A 19,467-nucleotide genomic window follows, 5' to 3' on the forward strand; every position below is an offset into this window, starting at 1 on the left:
ATCACGCCTAATTTTTGTTGTGGGTTGGGTACCCAATAGTCAAGACATTTGACAAAATTAATTCGCGCACGGCGCGATAAATATTTTGAAAAATTCTCAAAAAATACACCATGATTTATGTTAATTCACGAAATAATTTTGGGTTCCTTTCGATCTCGGCCCCCTAATTGAGGGTTTGGGTGCGGCAGATACGGTCCTGAGGAAATCTTACGCAATGTTCATGACACGCGGAGAAGACTATGCGCTAGTTTCTCGCAGATTACCTTCGAGCTCGCCCATTGTTATTTATAACTATGTTAAACCATGGTGTTTCGCCATTCCCGGAAAATAATGCGCTATTGAAATGATATCAGTATCGCTCACGCGTACGAGACCATACTAAAAGAAAAGATTTTTCGTTAGGCGCTCGTGATTGCAAAGTCTCATTTCTTCACGGAGTGCAGTATTTACCTTTGCTGACCGCACTTGTACCTCAATGTAAGACTTCAGCGATAACACTATTTGCCCCTGGCAATGTTCCCTCTAATTTTTCACGAGTTTGCGCGCCTGCGTGGTGCCTTGGACAACAGTGCGCAACGACTTCAAAAAAACATCACTTCGGATTTTCTGTGCGCAACTTAGATTTTCTGTGCGCAGGGACCGCTTCAGCACTGCGCATTTGCGCACGTCCGCAGCTTAGAGGGAACATTGCTCATGAGTACCGTAGTTTGAAAAAGTAGGTTAAGACCAGGTTTTGCAGACGTGTCTTAGTCAATTGGATATTGAAATCTACTTGTTGAAGCAGAAAATGAACGGTCTGAAAAGTACTCGAGTAGTATGAAGAAATGAGTTAGACTTTACTTTGTATACATCTGTTAGTCAATTGTATACTGTATCTACAAGCTGCTGACGATTACTCCTGATATTTTTATTTTATTCAATTGTATATATGAGCATTCGGATCACAAGATAAATCTCTGTAACAAAGGAATAATGACTATTATTACTTCAAAAACGTGATGCTTTTTGCGATATCCTCAAGTAGGTTTTGCCTACTTTCACAACTTCAGAAGGCCTGACTTCAAAGTCAGTTTTAGAACCTGCCTGAATTGACTTGAAAAATTTAGAAATGACTTCGTGACTTGATTAAAAATTTGCAATGACTTGAAGATAGTGACCTGATCCCAACTCTAGCTCGTACTATGAAGTATCCACCTTTATTTGATACTGCGAGATCACCTCCGATCACAATGTTCATCACGTAGGCACACTGGTACATCAGTTTCGTCTGAATATTAAGCCATGCTACTGGTATCGGCCAAAACCTGTACAGTATGCACACATTTCACGTGCAAAAGAGGTCTCGATAAAAAACTTTTCACTACGTTAACGCCAGTTCCTGAAGAAAGATTGCTGGCGAACCGTTTGTTTACATCGATTTCATTCCTGTAGTGAAGCATGACTCGCGACGCGCTCAAACGCAGAGCTCACTGGAGTTTCCAATCATTGTATATATATCATTGGTTATTCACAATCAATTGAATGAGATGACGTTTGAATTTTCCGCCTACCGAATCGGACTGCATTCTACCGTTCGACAGCGAATTACTTATTGACAAGGCGACCACACGATATGCTAGCCAAAGTTAAAAAGTGGATATTGAATAAGTCTATTTGGCAATAGATTACAAACCTAGCGAGGTTAGTAATCTATAATTTAAGATTATAATAGCATGCTTCCGACATAGAACTAAAGTCCCCGTTATATTCATACAGGCTTTTAACGGCGATGTAGCCTACTCAGTCCCCGCACTTAATGGTCCGTATATGAGAATTCAATTCATAAGCGTTATATATTGCCACTGCCTTATTTCGCTTGATTTTACTAACAGTTAGGCCTACGAAATGTAACCCAATTGGGTAGCTTACAAGACATGGCCTTTTAGATCAATTACTGCCTCACTTCTTTACTTTATTGAAGTAGAATATTGAGATTTTACAGTTCAAAAAGCTGCGATTTCCAGCGCGGATTCAACTCCGCCAGCTAGAACCTAACCGGTAAATTACCGCGTGAAATCTGCGCTAATTTCAGTTTTGTAATACCGAACTTCGCAGATAGTGACGTTCGTGACGCAGATCCTTCACGTTTTCTCTCGATTCCTACGTTTTGCGGTAAGTCAATAGGCCTGGTTACATGTTCGACTCGACTTGGCGTTCAAGTCGTCTCCAGTGACGTCACGTCTCATCTCCAAGCTGACTCGTTAAAGGGCCCTGTTTACATGTTCCTTCAGGAAGCTGTATCGTGGACGACCCGGTGCCGCTTTACCTCTTACAAATATATATTCGTAGTAAGTTTGGTGGGCAAAGGTACAACGACAATGTGTGTTTTGTCGTACTCTGAAACGTTTCTTATCCTCGAAATTAACGAGGATGATGAGATACTCATAATATCGATATTTGTAGAGGAAAATAATCTTGTTCATATCATGATTGTAGAGGAAAACAACAAGTATAAGTTATCAGCTAGCTTTTTCGGCGTCAACGAAGATGGGCCGTGGAGTATAGGCGGGAGTAACGACTGTTTTGATATGTCAGGCATCACTTGTCGATGCGATTAGAATAAGGTCATTAACACTCAAGTGACCCACTTGCAAACCCCATGTGGCCTCTAGTTGTTCGGCCGCTCCTCAGTAACAGACTACCCCATGTATGCCGGTGACTTAAGAGTCATTCACGATACAGGAAATACTGCAGAGATTTTATTGAAGCATCTTGTCGGCATGATATACCAAATAGGAAGTTAAAAATACCAAGAATGTCTATAAAAACTGTCATAAAGAGCAATATAGAGCACTACTACTAAATTGCTACCACCAATTAAACTTTGAGAAGTGCCAATTTCAGCACCCTCACAAACACATAGGCTACCATGAATACAATATCAAAACGGCAAGCTGAAAATCGTGAACACCCGCACGACCGCAGAACACTATAACCCAGAACTAAAAACAAAGCAATAATCCTAACACCGCTGCGCTTCATCATCACCAGGAGAGTCACAAATCTCCATATCATCCACCCGGGGAGACACCAGCTCCATCCCATCACATGCGCGCTCACATCAGTTTATCCAGTGGAACAGTAGGCCTATGTACGAAATGCAGCAATCGTTCATGTATTCCCGTATCGATATGGCACACTGCAAGGCCGCTTCTTCCATCAGTTCACTATGCATGTCATAGTCGAATTGTAGTACCGGTACAATCCACATCTCTTCCGAACTGTAGTCTGAGAAGTTGAAATACAGATGCAACGTTTTACCTTGTTAGCCATTTTATGTAGCTGATGACAGCAACTATAGGCTACTACAGATCGAAGCGTCGCAGCCAAATATCAAATATAAAACTGCCCTAAAAGAGCACGGTTGCTACTCTCCGGTACTGGTATACTACATATGATATATTCCATAGTAAACAAGCGAGCACTTACAAAGTAACCCCACTTTTCCTTGCCATGTTTGCCCAATTTCTCAACATCAGATGAAAAACATGAATTACGATGCCAAGAGCCCGCGCGGCAAAAAACAGCGCCGTCGAACGAAAATCGCCGGACTCCGATGACCAAATACTCAAGCCGATCGTAAACCACATTACACAACAGCTTGAGGCTCGAGTCGACTTGAAGCAGTTTGCCTTTCTCTTTTCATCGAATACGAGAGAGTCGGGTCGACGAGTCAGCTTCGAAGCTGACTTAAACCGTCATGTAAATGGGCCTAATGTCATCGGTAAAAATGCTCTCGAAGACATCGTTATTGAGGGTTTTGTAATCGCGATTGTCCGCTTCTCTCGAATTACGACGGTAAATGTTGATTCCGCAGTGCGGTAGTTGTTTTGTAATGCCCCCCTGGGGTCTCTCTCATGCTTCCCCTTCGCTCAGACCCCAACATTAAGCCCATTTACATGGCCGTTTGGGTCAGCTTCGAAGCTGACTCGTCAATCCGACTCTCTCGTTTTTGAAAATGAGAAAAAGGTAGATCGCTTCAATCCGTCTTGGGCTCAATCCGTTCCGCAGAGTCGCTTGGAGACGACTTGAGCAGTACCGGTACTTGAAAACGAATCCAGATTACCGCTCTACACCAACATTTCATGTTCATATTTAATGAAATCGGCACGTATTTCAACTAACTGAACGCTCTCTCAGTACATAATACGGCTTTTCCTATATGCACGTGGTCTTATTTGTTCAGTTTCAAAACTTATGAAGTGGGTATAGCCAACAATAAACTTGCACAACTCACTATCATGTAGAATATATACACGGTGTATTTGGCCATTCTATAATTGCATAAAAGTATTTCCGGATGCTTCAACTGTCGTAGCATATTCCCGAGCTGAATCCCAAGGTGCTGTGTATCAATAGAGCTGCGACAAATATGACCATGTAAACTCGGTGGGATTTACAGCACTTCGGCAAGCCGTCTCATGACGTCACTCCAAGACGACTTGGCATCAAGACGACTTGACCATGTAAATGGGCTTAATGAAAAGGATGCCCCCAAATCGCTGCTACTATTTTCGATCAATTTGTGTCTTACTTTTGAGACAAAAAGTACTTGGTAAGACTAATTGGTCTTTAAGACTTTTTCTGCTAAAAATCGATTTGAGACAATGAGACCAAATTTGTCTAATTTTTTTTTTGTAGTGTAGAATCTCACAAACTTATACTGGAAAATTTTGATGCACTGAAATATACAGTATACACTGCTGCCACCAGGAAGTATATACTCAATAATAATTCATTCCATGTTACAATATGACCTCATTAACATAAAATCGAAGTAGGCCCTTTTAACAAGCATCGAACACCGTTTACAGTACAATATTGTACATGGGTGGGCCTACATGTATTTTCACGGTTATTTCCAAAATGATAAACTAAAATTCGCATAAATGTAGGAGGGGGGCTCATAAAATCAAAGTAAGCTCTATTAGCGGGTGCAGAAATTTAACGATCGACTACTGTTTACGGTACTCGCAAAAGGATAACTGAAATTCACATAAATATAGGGGGGGGGCTCATAAAATCAAAGTAAGCTCTTTTATCGGATGCAGAAATTCAATGATCGACTGCTGTTTACGGTACCATAAGCTACATAGGTACATATATTTTCACGGTTATTCGTAAAATGATAACCAAAAATCGCGTAAATGAAGAAGGGGGCCCCCTCATAAAATCAAAGTAAGCTTTTCGCGGGTGCAGTAATTTAATGATTGACTAGTGTGTGCGGTATTACATTCTACATGGGTGCATGTATTTTCACGGTTATTTGCAAAATGATAACATTCGCGTAAATATAGGGGGGCCAGTGATGGCCCTACGAACGGGGGGGGGGGGGGGGGGGCGGGCGAGACTAACCGGGGGGCCCTCAATAATTATCTAACCGTAACTTATGGGGGCTCCGCCCCCCAGACCCCCCTTTCGCATCTATTATTATTATCCTACTTTCACCACATCACGGTTTGGCCAGATACTGGATTCGGCCATATCTATTATTGCATGTCTGCAAGGATAGAATACATCAAAGCTAAATAATTCTACCGCATGCAGAGGCGTGATGATTATCGGGATACGGGACTTTTGTAACAAATGCAGAGATTTGATGATGATTGACACATCTGTACGGAATCATATTCTTGCTTGGTACACAGATTTCCAAGATTATTCGCTATTATCCTTGAACAAAGCGCATAAACCAAAGAGGGGGGGGCGTCGACCAGGGGGGCCGGGCGACCGCCCACCTCGCCCACCCCAAAAGCCACCACTGGGGGCGGCATTAGCTAATGGCAAAATAGATACAGATCATAAAATCAAAGTGAGCTCTTGCAACGAGTGCAGAAATTTAATGATTGACTATTGCTTACGGTACTATATTCTACATGTATTTTCACAGTTATTCGCAAAATTATAACAAAAATTCGCATAAATGTAGGGGGGGGGGCCTTCATAAAATCAAAGTAAGCCATTTTAGCGGGTGCAGAAATTTAATGATTGACTACTGTTTACGGTATTATATTCTACTTGGGTACATGTATTTTCAGTTTTTTTGCAAAATGATAACATTCGCGTAAATGTAGGAGGATGGAGATGATCAAATCAAAGTGAGCTCTTGCAACTAGTGCAGAAATTTAATGATCGACTACTGCTTACGGTACCATATTCTACATTGGTGCATGGATTTTTGTGGTTACTCATAAAATGATTACTAAAAACTGAGAATTGATGATTGACCTGCCTTTACGGTACAATACCATATTCTTTATGGATACAAGGATTCCGTGGTTATTCAGAAAATGGTAATACTTGAAAAAAAGCGCGTAAACCGGTGAAATAGTTGGAAAAGGCGCGCGAACCGAGGAGGGGGCCCTCGAAAGCGCGTAAATCATCCAGGGGGGTCCTAGGCGACCGCCTACCTCGCCTACCGCAAAAGCCACCACTGCTCAGGATGTTCGCCAGCTACAGGCATTGCTGGTCAAAATCAATTATTATCGCGCGTTTATTCCTAATTTTACGAATAAATCCGCTCCGCTATATCGCCTTCTTCAAAAAGACGCGAGATTCATTTGGAATACGGACTGTGACGCAGCTTTTCGCATTCTCAAAAACGACGTAAACGACGCTACGCAGTTAGCTCATTATCATGTAAACAAGCATCTCATTTTGTCGACGGATGCTTCGGAATCGGCGCTGTCCTCTCCATCGAGCACAGTTGCGAAGAGAGACCGATCGTGCACGCATCGAAAACGCTTTCCGATTCGCAAAAATCTAAATTTCGTCCCTAAATTTCGTCAATTCTTGTATGGTAAAATATGTACGCACGTGACGGACCACAGACCGCTTTTAGCTATTTTTTCGCCCGACAAGAAAATTTCCGTGATTACATCGCAACGCTTACAGCGATGGGCACTAACGCTCATGGCCTATCAATATGACATTCGCCGACTAATCAGCACGGAAACACTGACGGTTTATTTCGCTTACCAAAGGGTCCAGACCCTGAGTTTGACGAACTGGAAATTCGTGAAAACGCAGAGATCGTTCACGCTATTAATATGGCATTCGATGGCTTACCGTTAACTCGTAATGAAATTCGCGACGCGACGCTGAAAGACAAAACCATGAAACTAGTCAAATTATCTGTCTCTCATGGTAACTGGAATCCAAAGACACGCATTGATGATTTTTCTTGGTTTTCTACTCGCAAACATTCGCTCTCTCTGCACGACGACATAGTCATGCTCAATATTGATGATTTTCAGCGCGTAGTAATTCCGCAGTCACTTCGAGCGCGAGCCTTATCATTGTTGCACGAAGGACATTGGGGTATCGCGAAAATGAAGCAGATGGCCCGACGTTACATCGTATGCCCTTCCATTAATCGCGACAGTGAAAATCTCGTGAAGAGTTGCGACGCTTGCCGTAAAGTAATGAAAGCGCCTGATCGTCAGTATCGCGAATGACCCAAAACATCTGAAAGCTTTGAACGGATTCACTTGGATTTCGCAGGTACAATAAAAAATAAAATGTTTCTTGTCATCGTCGATGCGCATTCGAAATATCCTTTCGTTAAAGGATTGAATATCGGATCTACCACAACCTTGTGTGTAGTCAACGCTTTGAGGGAAGTCTTCTCTATCGAAGACTTGCCCGTAACAATTGTCACGGTTGGCGGACCGCAATTCACATCAAATGAATTCGATACGTTTTGTTCGAATTTGACAATAAGCCATATCGTATCACCGTCTTCTTCTGCCTCGAACGGGGAAGCGGAGCGTTTGGTCCAGACTTTAAAAGCTGGATTGATACAAAATTGCGACGGGGGAAAAGATCTCAACTTCGCGCTCCAAACACTTCTCGCTACTTACCGATGAGCACCGCACCCGGGCCTAGACTGGAAAACGCCTGCCGAGATTTTACATGGTCGGCAGCAATGTTCCCTCTAATTTTTCACGAGTCTGCGCAAACACGTCAACTCACTGCGCAGGCCCTTGGACAACAGTGCGCAACCAGCCCCCTCAATAGGGTGATAAAACCAACTTCTGGGGGGCTTGGCCCCCCAGACCCCCCTCGGCATCTAGGCTTTTGACCGCTCATTATCGTCTACATTGGCTCCCGTTTAGCGGTTGGGTCGCCTAAACGCGCGAAGCGCGAAAATTTTATATAATTCATGATTGCATCGGCCAATATCATCGGGAATTGCATATATATTGCTATCAATTTTTATCCTCTCCATGCTCACATAATCAGATTTACCGGTAGAGCTGATCGAGTGTAGGAATAGAGTGGCCCTCTAAATAATAATGACATCTTCGGGCCTACCCGTTGGTATAATGACTTCGTTACATGATGCTATTTCGGGACCTCCCATCTACTGTGTCAAAAGTTGTTGAAATCGCCCAAACGTACTAAACTAACAGACGTACACGATTTAAAATAGGCATTTCTTCATCGGAAAATAATGTTCCCTCGATATGGCATTTGTCTTGCTGTGGGACTCGGATCGTCAGAACAGGAACATTCGGCGCCATCCATTTAGGCGCCTATGGACATATTAATCATATATGTATATATATCGAAGTTTTCGGTCAGCATAAGGGCAGTCCTTTTCGACCAAGGTTTTCTCGTGGCTGATCGTTCTGGCTCACTTTTCAGAGTCGCATGTTACATAGCCTGTAACTTCATATGTCATGGCACGTCATGGTGCGGTAATGGCCGTCGCCCAAGTGCCCATTTCTATAACGCATTCGTATTTTTTGTTGGGAAAGGGTAATAACCAATATTCAATATATCTGATAGTATTAAATCGCGAGTAGCGTGAAAAAAATTCATGAATTATTTCAAAAAATACACTATGATTTATGTTAATTCACGACATAATTTTGGGCCCCCTTCAAGCTCGGCCCCTCCAAATGGGGGGTTTGGGGTGCGGCAGTTACGGTCCTGAGTAAATCTTATGCAATGTTCATGCCACGCGGAGAAGACTATTCGTTAGTTTCTCGCAGATTAACTTCGAGCTAGCCCATTGTTATATATAACTTTGGTAAACCGTGTTATTTCGCCATTTCCAGAAGATACTGCGCTATTGAAATGATATCAGTATCGCTCACGCGTACGAGACCATACTTTAAAAAATCTCTTCCGTGAGGCGCACGTGATTGTAAATTGTCATTTCTTCACGGAGCGTAATATTTACCTTTGCGGGCCGCACTTGAACCTCGGTTTCAGACTTCAGTGATAACACTATTTGCCCGTGGCAATGCTCCATCTAATTTGTCACGAGTCTGCTCGCCAGCGTGGTCCATTGGACAACAGTGAGCAACGACTAAAAAAACATCACTTCGATTTTTTTGTGCGCAGCTTAGATTTTCTGTGCGCAGAGACCGTTTCAGCACTGCGCATTTGCGCACGTCCGCAGCTTAGAGGGAACATTGGTCGCCAGCCGCACAATTTGTTAAGTTTGTGCTCGCCCTTCGATAAATCGAAACCCGTTACGCATAGACAATCAGTCACTCATTTCGAGATTGGTTCGTCGGTTTACGCGCGCAGTTACCGACGCGGACCAAAGTTGGTTGCTGGCGTGGTGACGGAAATACTGGGACGTTTTGTGTACATTATAAAAACAGATCATGGGTGTTGCAGAAGGCACAAAAACCAACTCCAACCACGCTTGGTTTCAGCTGGTAATAATACAGCCACACAGGAAGTTGTTCAACCTCAGCAACCACAAGTTGAGCAACCATTGGTCAGGAATAGGGCACAACGTCCTGCAGCTAGTCCCGCTCGATCGTTATCTGCTTAGAATTAGGACACAAACTGATTTCTATCGGCCAACGTAAACCGCGTCCCTGTACTTTCAACTTACAGGGGAGGACTGTTACGTTCGTGCATTTTACGTTGTCGTCGTTTGTTCTTTAATTTCTAGGATTAGTAATTACCGCCAATCATTATTTCCTCGTGTGTCGTGTTTCGTATTTATACCCTGTGTTCTGTTATCTACTCGTTTTTCGTTTAACTGAACTCTGGATCGTGTCGCCTGTCTTAACGTTAGTCTGCTGTACAATATACTGATTTCATATTGCAACCTCGTCGTATTGAGGTATTGTTCAAACAAGATCAAGAACATAACAGCTCGATTACGATATGATAGGTGATTGCTATATTGCGAGACGTTAAGGTGGGCCATATTTACTGTGATGAAATATTTGATATGGGCGACAATGCGGTTTGAGCGGAACCAAGCAATCCGGTAGCTAAATTATATTCACTGATATTTTCGTGCAAACACTTTTGTCACTCCATAACTACTGTGAGCGAACCGCAACAAACTTTCAGAGTTTTACTTGACTTTTATGAATGTAAAATGTTGGTACTCCGTGAAAACTGCCCCGAAATTCCTCAGGCTATTTTTCGTATTGAGGGATTAGTCTACTTCTACTTGTCAAACTGAAAATAGCGAAAACTATGTAAGTAGATCACAAATTATTACAAAGTAGAAGTAGAAGTAGTGAAAATCAGATATACTTGAGTAAGTTGCAGGAGTAGGGTAAAACTACTTGAGTACTTCAAAAAAGTAGAAGTACTTCGTTACTGACCACCTCTGGGTAAATCACGCTAGGCGTAAAAAAAGAAATTCTGTTCACCGCTGCTTCGCGTTCCCCTTCAGATTTTTTCACGCCTCCTGCAGGTTGAGAGCCACTAATCCTTTTTTTCACAAACGTTTGACTGTAATATAGCGTATTGCGCACACTCTCTTCCGAAGTGAATAATTAATTTACGCTTAGCCAATTGCGGTGCATGAAAAAGGACACGCTAAAAAAGTAGTTTCGGTGGGACTTGAGCCCAGGACCTTGTGCGTGTGAAGCAGATGTGATATCCTCTTAGTCCTGTAGAATGTTCGGTCAACCTAGAATAAATTCTTATAAAGACGTATTCTATACTGTTAGAAAGATAATTTTATCAGCTTTTCAATGATGGGTTTTGTCATTTTTTTACCTTGGTGAAAAAAGTTATGACCAAAAACGTGTCAGGGGATAAAGCACTTTTTTGCCTAACATTAAAATACAATTATAAGCTAAAATACGATACCTTCGTATCAGAATACAACACCATAAATTGGAATATCACCCTCAGTAAAGCAAACTAACAATCGAACAATGAAACATAACATTATTAAGAGGTTATTTATCATACGTTAAGGGGGCAAAAAGTTGACCGAGACGGAGATAACACTGGTTTATAAATTTCGAAAAATATTAGCGTCAAATATTTTAATGATTGATTTAGGATAATTTATGGTTGCTGAATCCGATTCTGTGCTGATAATTTTTCCATCACGTCAGATTTTTTCCGTAATAATTTTTCTCATTTTCATAAATTAATCAAATTTCAGCTTTCGTTAGTGATATCATGGTTACTGGTTAGCATACAATAGCAACAGATCAAATATTGGTATTGAAATCATATCATGAAACCAGGGTTGTTGTAATACAGAATGAGTGAGTCTTCGGTGAACTTCAATACAGTGCTTCTCTATCATCGTACAATCAGAAGCTCTTTTCGACCCATAAAATTACATTGGTCAACAAATTCAAAAATCCACACCAAATACCATACTGGAACAGAGGCAGAGATGTTTTTAAATGGTATCGAGGCTTTTTGTTTGTGTTTTGCAATATTAAGCGTCAGTTCTATGTACAAAAAGCTTTTCATTTTTTGCGGTTTCTGATTTTCCGTAATAATATACTATGAACTTGAGCAGTGATTCTTAACCTTTTTGTATTCGCGAACCTCTTTTGGACCCTCATGAACCCCCCTCGAAGTTTTAGTTCAAATTTAGCTCAATTATCTTACAATCGTCATCTGTCTTGTACAAATGATAACTGTAGGCTAGTGATAAACAGCAACAAAATTACTTTTCTTGAAAATAACAGCATTGTATTTATGTAGAAATTGGGTTGACTTTCATTATTTCAAAGCTAATTATTCAACTGCATTTTTTCAAATACGTGGTCGTGTCTTTAAAATCTGCGCCTTCGATATCATATCAGCGAGTGCTAAAAATCCATTTAGACAAAGAAAAGTGGTGGCGAATGTAATAATAAGGCATAACGCTTCTGACGACACATTTGGGTATGATCGCAACACTGATGACACCCAAATTGACAAACTATTTAATATTGAACATATAACGTCAAGCCTGTTAATTTATAACTAGCAGCTCATCTTGAAGTTATTGTGGAAATGGTTATGTAGACCTATATCACAGGAGAAAACGGATTTTTGCGAACATTGCGAAGTCTCCGTGATTGACTTTACTTATCCAACCAATTGTTTTTTACACAATGACCAGCAAAACACCTCTATACAGCCAAATATTTGCATCAGTGGGCTATTGGCAATTTAGCAACTAAAATGAGTCCACACAGCAGGATATTCCATCTCAGACGGGCATCCTGTTGATGTGAGTTCTACTGGAATGAAGCAAAGCTATCTCGTGATTTTCCTAATTTGAAAAATATAAATTAGGTTATTAACTATTTTGTAAATTCGCTTCGCTTCGCGGACCCCCTGAAACTGCTCCACTTACTCCCGATTGAGAATTACTGAACTAGAGTTTGTAGACGTGATTGGCGTTGCTACTCAAGTAGCACAAGTAAATCCCTATATTTTCTACTCAATTAACAGTATAAGTAGTAATTTTAAGACACGTGAAAACTACTTCAAGTGGCAGAAATATCTAAGTATATTTGGTCGGGGGAGGGTGGTCGCATACTTTCGACAGTTAGTCGGACGTGGCTACATACAAAATCGCAACACGTATCTTCTCGGCTAACACAAAATGTTTATGATGACACAATACCCATTGGTAGAATATTCGAAAATATATTCAGTTACCGCGCTTTAGGGGCTGTTAAGGCTACTACTTTTATGAAATCATATACAGCCAACATCGTCGCGGAGCGGAGCTTTGTTTGAAATACGTTCGTGTTAAAATTAATAACTGGGTACCAAATTCAATGTGGGCAGATATCTCCATGACATTCCCAGTTGATTTACTAGACACACAAAGCACTAAAACAAAACCCAATACAATTAATTTCCCGTATAGCCAACACAGATGGGAATTCGGATTACGTACATCTGGTTCGAAGCACATGGTATGAACCCTTCCCAGATGGCTGTTATAACAACCTTGATTTGACCCCGAATATACCACATGCAATTAATATATATATATGCGATTGAAGCGCAAAATATTTCCAATAGTAAAATCTCAACCAGAAACAGCGACCGGACTTTGACCCCTTAACAGGACTGTAACTGCCGCACCCCAAATCGTCCAATTCGGGGTCGCGATCTCGAAGGGGCCCGGAAGAATGTCGGTGAATGAACATAAATTATTTATACATCGCTTATCGACAATTTATGCAACTCTTCAATTTATTTCGCACTGGACGCGATTTCATGTTGGTAAATTTTTGATTATTGATTACCCTCCCCCCCCCCCCGAAAAAAGCATGATTTATAGCAAATAAAAATAGGCATTTCGGCGTCGACCATTACCACGCCGCGATGCACGAAAACCTACGAAGTATTTGCCAATATGGTACTCTGAAAAGTATGCCAATAGATCGCCTGCGAGAAAACCTTAGCCGATAAGGATTTCCCTTATGTTGACCGTGAGCTTCGAACTAAATATAAGCCTATCTAATTGTCCATAGCTGCCTAAGTGGCTCGTGTCTAATTATTCTATCATGGCAATCGGAACCCCACAGGTCAAATTCAATTTCTCACAGAAAAATTATTTGCCAGTGACGAAATACCAATTTTCGATAAAGCCACCACAAACGTTTCTTGGATCTCGCATGGTTTCTCAATAAATTACGGCATGATGTGTGGATGTACGTAGTATGGCCATTTCCTTAATTTTTCTGAAAAGTTGCGATCAGCGTTTCACAATTCAGTTTTAAAGCATGACCAATTATAGTGTCCAAAGTAGGGTTGCGTTTAAAACAAACGGTGTTTTGAAACACTTTGTTCCAAACATATTTTAAAACAAAGGCCTTATTAAAAAAACAAAATTATATTTTTTTTCAAATTATAAAATTATGCTATAATTGTGTAAATACTTTCCCAAAACATTTCGTATGAGCACACGGACAATTACTACCCAATTTAGCCGAGATATATCGTTATGGGATGGTTGGAACCCTCACAATAGTAGGTTCATCAGTTGTAGTACAGATATTTTGTCAAAGGGGCTATATTTACCCTATATTTTCAATGTTCAATTTCAATCCATTATGACATCACAATTGAATATTCGTGACGTCATGACTTAAAAACAAAAAACAATAAAAAACATGTTTTAAATTAGGGCCTTGTTGACAGGTTTGTTTTTAAGTGATTTTTGTTTTAAATGCAACCCTAGTCTAAAGGGTGTATGGTACTATCACTCAGAAATAAGCTCCCGAATGACACAGTGAATCTTCAGTCCGAAAGCCTTTTCTACACTTAACACAAATTTATGTTTCTTTTTGACTAAGCACTATCTAAAAAAACAAGCAAGGTAAATGAAACAGACCATGGTAAGTAACCAATAACACAATGAAGTTATAACGAACAAGGACAGTTCTGCTTGCCCCCCCCCTCCTCTTGCTCACTCTTACTCCCTGAAACAGATATATAATTCTATTTTTATTTTCATATATTCATTTTGCATGTATATCCTGCTTTTCTGTTGATAATTCATTAGTTTGTAGCCTTTTGTTCATATTTTTATGTTAATATTTTCCCTAATTTGAATTTTTACCCTTTGGCACGTTTTTGATCATAACTTTTTTCCCCAAGGTAAAAAAATTGACAAAACCTATCATTGAAAAGATTGTAAAATTATCTTTCCAACAATATATAATACATCTTTATAAGAAAATTTTCTAGGTTGACCAATTTTTAGACCAAATTTTACAGGACTATCTACACTACGGAACTTCACGAAGCGGCATCTTATTGCTGGTTTATATAAATTGTTCATGTTCATTCACAGATGCCGTACGCTCCACCTTTCTATGTCGCAAAATGCATTGTAGAAATATGATGGTACATCCAAAACATTCATCAATCAGTTCATTTTGAAATTTTCATATTAAGATTGCTTTTAAACCACTCAACATGAATGAGTTGTACTACTACACAGTGCACGAGTATACGCAGCTGAAAGTAATGGTCTTGATGGATTTGCGGATCGAAAATCACGCTCGTGATCCGAATTAAGTCATTTCTGTTTTGAGTTTCTGCGATGTTCCAACAACATTAGGCTTTCGAAATGTTGGTTATAGCACCAGCAATATACGAAGAACAAAGTATTGAAGTAAAACTATAACTGACCAATTTCACGGTGAAATAAATTGGGAAACGCATATTGGAGTCGTTGTAGTAATTCGATTTCTACTAGGCATTTACCAATATGGATGGTTATCTGGATGCCGGCATCTTCGGAATCAAAGATGAAGAATATCGGCTTCGTGTAAATTACCATTGTAGTCGAAAAACGATATGAATACTACAAAAATAAAACAAGTTCAATCAAGTTGCTGCAGTAGTGTTAAAATTTTTAATACGAATTTCACCAACATATAGTTTGCTCACTCCTGCTCTATAGACCAAAGCATCCCAACAGCCGTCTACGGCTCCAAGTATGAACAGTGTGTTCTTTAATGAATGTAAATAAATATTGTTCTACGGGTCGAGGGGTTTACCGTGTTATAATCACGAAATCACGATTCATAATTTAAACCCGATTGGGGTTTTTGCGGTGTGTCAGTTACATTTCTGATTGCTTTATTACTCTATCAAATCCAAGTTAGAATTTGCCAAAAGATGAAACGCTAATTAGCATAGACATGATTATCGATTTGCGTTACACTTAGGGTTACCATACGCCCACCTTTAGGACGGTTTGTCCTCCTTCTTCAACAAATCGAAAATGTCCCCCGATGACGCAAAAATGTCCACATTTATGACACTTCGGCCTCCTTTATTACCTTGAGAGCCTCACTATTGTACAGGCACAAATAAAAGAAGGCCATGAATGACGCGTAATCAGGATTTCTATGGTGATTATATCGTTGGCCTAGTAGTATTGTCTACCCTTCAGTCCCCAATTGCAGCGAGGATGGCTGATTTTTATTCACTTGTGTAGCCTACTTGGCAAACATTTTTACATGTTACCCGTCATATTACAAGGTGTCAACTGTCTGTTTTGGTTTGTAATCAATAGTCACTTCTGGTCAGAGCTATCCAGAGAATTCTGATGCAAAAGTTACAACACTCCGAAAATATCCGAATAAATATCTGTAGTAATCTCCGATTCTGTGTCACAAAATCGGAAAAATCCGGTCCGAATACTATCCGAATCCCTCCGATGCTCATCACTGGGTCTGACGCGAGCGGAGATAGAACCCACGACCTGCCGATCAAGAAGCCGGACGCTCCACGCTATCACTGTCTTGGTATTTTTGCCTGCTTTACGGCAAAATACAAGGACGAGCTTTTCGACTGAGCCAACAGGTCTATTCAAGTTGCCGAGTACGAAAAAACAATTTGCAACGCCACCAACATTGCATATCGATCACTTACACCACATTGATCCCCTGAAGCTTGATTCGGAACAGGAAACGCCATGAATTCTGCCATATTTGTAAACATTTGTGGCATAGTATTTTTATTGTATAGCAGTTTTGTAGTGTTTTGAAGTTATGAAAATAATAATAAACTAATACTTTTCCTCTTTGCAGGAAAGTTAGCGATACGACGACACATTTCGTGTTGTCGGAAGAGGCCGTTCGCACTTTCATTTAGGTGCTTTGTAGTCCTCTTTCATACAAATACGCCAACCAACTCTGTGCCTATAGGTGTTCGTGTACCATCTAAAAATAGTACATTAGATAAGCACATTTTCAAAGCTTCAGAGAATTTATTTTAACATCTTTTCAGTCACCATTATACTTGAACATGAAATAAACTAGAAAGACTGCATCTGGACACCTGTAAAGTGTAAACTATATGAAATATATCAATATTCTCAGTCTAGCCGTCAAAGATTGTAGTTTTCTGACTTCCTACCGCCAAAGGTTATTTCGTCTCGATATTATCGGGTCGCCGATTATCGGTTGGTCTCTAGTATACGGCATCTTTAGACATACGGCATCTATGGGATCAGAGATGAAGAATATCGGCTTGGTGTGAATTACCGTTGTAGTCAAAAAACGATATGAATAGTACAAAAATAAAACAAGTTTAATCAAGTTCCTGCAACTGTGTTCAAATTCATAATACGAATTTCACTAACATATAGTTTGCTCACTCCTGCTCTATAGACCAAAGCATCCCAACAGCCGTCAATGGCTCCAAGCCGTAATATGAACGGTGTATTCTTTAATAAATATAAATAAATATTGTTCTAGGGGTCGAATCCAAGTTAGAATTTGCTATAAGCTGAAACGCTAATTAGCATAGACATGATTATCGATATGCGTTACCCTTAGGGTTACCATACGCCCACCTTTAGGACGGATTGCCCTCCTTCGTGAAATCGAAAATGTCCTCCGATGACGCAAAAATGTCCACATTTATGGCACTTCGTCATCCTTTGTTACAGTGACAACAAGGAAGAATACGAAATGGCGTTCGAGTTGGTCATCCGGCAGTCGCATAGTACAAATGATTCTTTTTCAGTCAGCACAACGACAATCCCAGTAAAAAGTTTCGAATTAACCGTATTCTGGTCCCATATTATAAGTATTGTGATTTGCAAATCTTTCCCGAATACCAAATTATGGAGGCCCTAGTCATAGGCCTACTACACAACTGTAGTTATCCCTTTCATAAGGGGCCGCATAAAAAAAGCTTAAGAAACACCGATAGCTGTCTCTGTGGCGCAATCGGTCAGCGCGTTCGGCTGTTAACCGAAAGGTTGGTGGTTCGAGCCCACCCAGGGACGCTATTTTAATTGGTTACGGTGATAGCTTGCTGAGGGGACTGCATCGAAGACGTCTGATCAACAACATATAACTTCTAGCACTCGCATTGTGCAATTTTCTTATTCGTTCGTAACTTGTAATATAGGCTATGCATGTTAGATTCTCAAAGTACGCATGATATCAAGGGCTAGAGCGAAAGGTCCTATTATGATACTATAAGAACATATATGCTGAAGTCCTTATAGATTCACAGTCAGTTTTCCGTACGCAAAGGGCTTGGATAACATTCGAGCCGAAGAAGAAACAATAACACATCATGAACATGATGATAGTGTCAGTTTTCGGCGCCATCCGACTTATTTAAAACTGTTATACTGCGCGCGAAAACATATGATCATTATTTTCCTCATGCGCTAGCCCGGTTGCGGGCATAGCATGTCATTGTGGCGAGATCGATCCGACTCTAGATTTCCAACCATGTAACCGTGATATTTCATGAGAAAACTACTCGAGCCTCAGTACTATTCACTGGCAGAGGGATTCTGATCAATTTTTAAAACCTATTTTTCGAGCGCAAGCGTAATCATATCGAGCAATAATACGAACGAAACGTTCGCACTGTTAAACCACATCTCCGCCGGGACTCGAACCCGGAACCTCTGGATTAGAAGTCCAGCGCGCTATCCATTGCGCTACGGAGACCCACAAATGCGATGCTCTCGACGCCTTTGAGTATTTTTTTTATATGCAAAGCCCGCGTATTCCTCAATGTCGTGTTGAATAGCTAGTGAGTATGTAAAGATCGCGTTCTCATAATCGGGCACCCCTGCTTCGATTCCGCGTAGGAGGTTGTCTGGGGTCCTCTTCCCCCGCATCGCCTCTCTTACGGCGACAAAAAATAACAGTAAAAGACCCGACAAGAGATCGCACTCAGAAAAAGCAGCAAGCAGATACGGATGAGAGATTAGGAGCTAAAAAGAACTGTGATATCGGCACTAAGTCCAGGGTGATCCCATTTTAAGACACCGCAACTGTTCGTTTGGCATCCTTCTACCTGTTCATTACATCGCATTGTGTCTTATCCCATTGTACATTGTGTATGTTTTGTTCAGGTGAAAATATAATCTTAAGATTATTATTTTTGTAGGATAACAAGCCGCGATGATGAAATCCGCCATTCTACGATTTCATGAAATAAGTAGCCTATATAAGCCTCAAATTCATTCGGATCGCCCGTTTCCGTGGTATTATATCGCGATATACTCGTCCATAAATGCAAAGATATCAGGACAATCATTGGGTTAATTATATCTTGTCGACCTCTTGCCCCTTTTCAACAGAACGCGTCCGGTCATTACCAAGTGGAATCATTCGTTGTAACTACTAATTCCTTTCTCTTTGATTCCAAACTTCTGAATATCACACGATTCCAGACTTCTACAAACAAACC

The 19,467-nt window shown here is 40.6% G+C and overlaps 1 long non-coding RNA gene and 2 other non-coding genes across 3 annotated transcripts; 1 reads left to right on the plus strand and 2 right to left on the minus strand.

Annotated features, from left to right (window-relative positions):
* Positions 1-2,727: 2,727 nt before the first annotated feature.
* LOC145444053 (uncharacterized) lies at positions 2,728-3,752 on the minus strand. Its single transcript, XR_013916599.1, has 2 exons — positions 3,469-3,752; positions 2,728-3,267 (listed from the first exon to the last, which is right to left on the minus strand). It is a non-coding gene; the product is annotated as an uncharacterized LOC145444053 (long non-coding RNA).
* A 14,211-nt stretch (positions 3,753-17,963) lies between these two features.
* Trnan-guu (transfer RNA asparagine (anticodon GUU)) lies at positions 17,964-18,037 on the plus strand. Its single transcript has one exon. It is a non-coding gene; the product is annotated as a tRNA-Asn (tRNA).
* A 609-nt stretch (positions 18,038-18,646) lies between these two features.
* Positions 18,647-18,719, minus strand: Trnar-ucu (transfer RNA arginine (anticodon UCU)). Its single transcript has one exon. It is a non-coding gene; the product is annotated as a tRNA-Arg (tRNA).
* Positions 18,720-19,467: the final 748 nt, after the last annotated feature.

Source organism: Botryllus schlosseri, chromosome 8 (genome assembly GCF_051294905.1).
Source record: "Botryllus schlosseri isolate E-star chromosome 8, Bs_hap1, whole genome shotgun sequence".
Taxonomy (NCBI): Eukaryota; Metazoa; Chordata; class Ascidiacea; order Stolidobranchia; family Styelidae; genus Botryllus; species Botryllus schlosseri.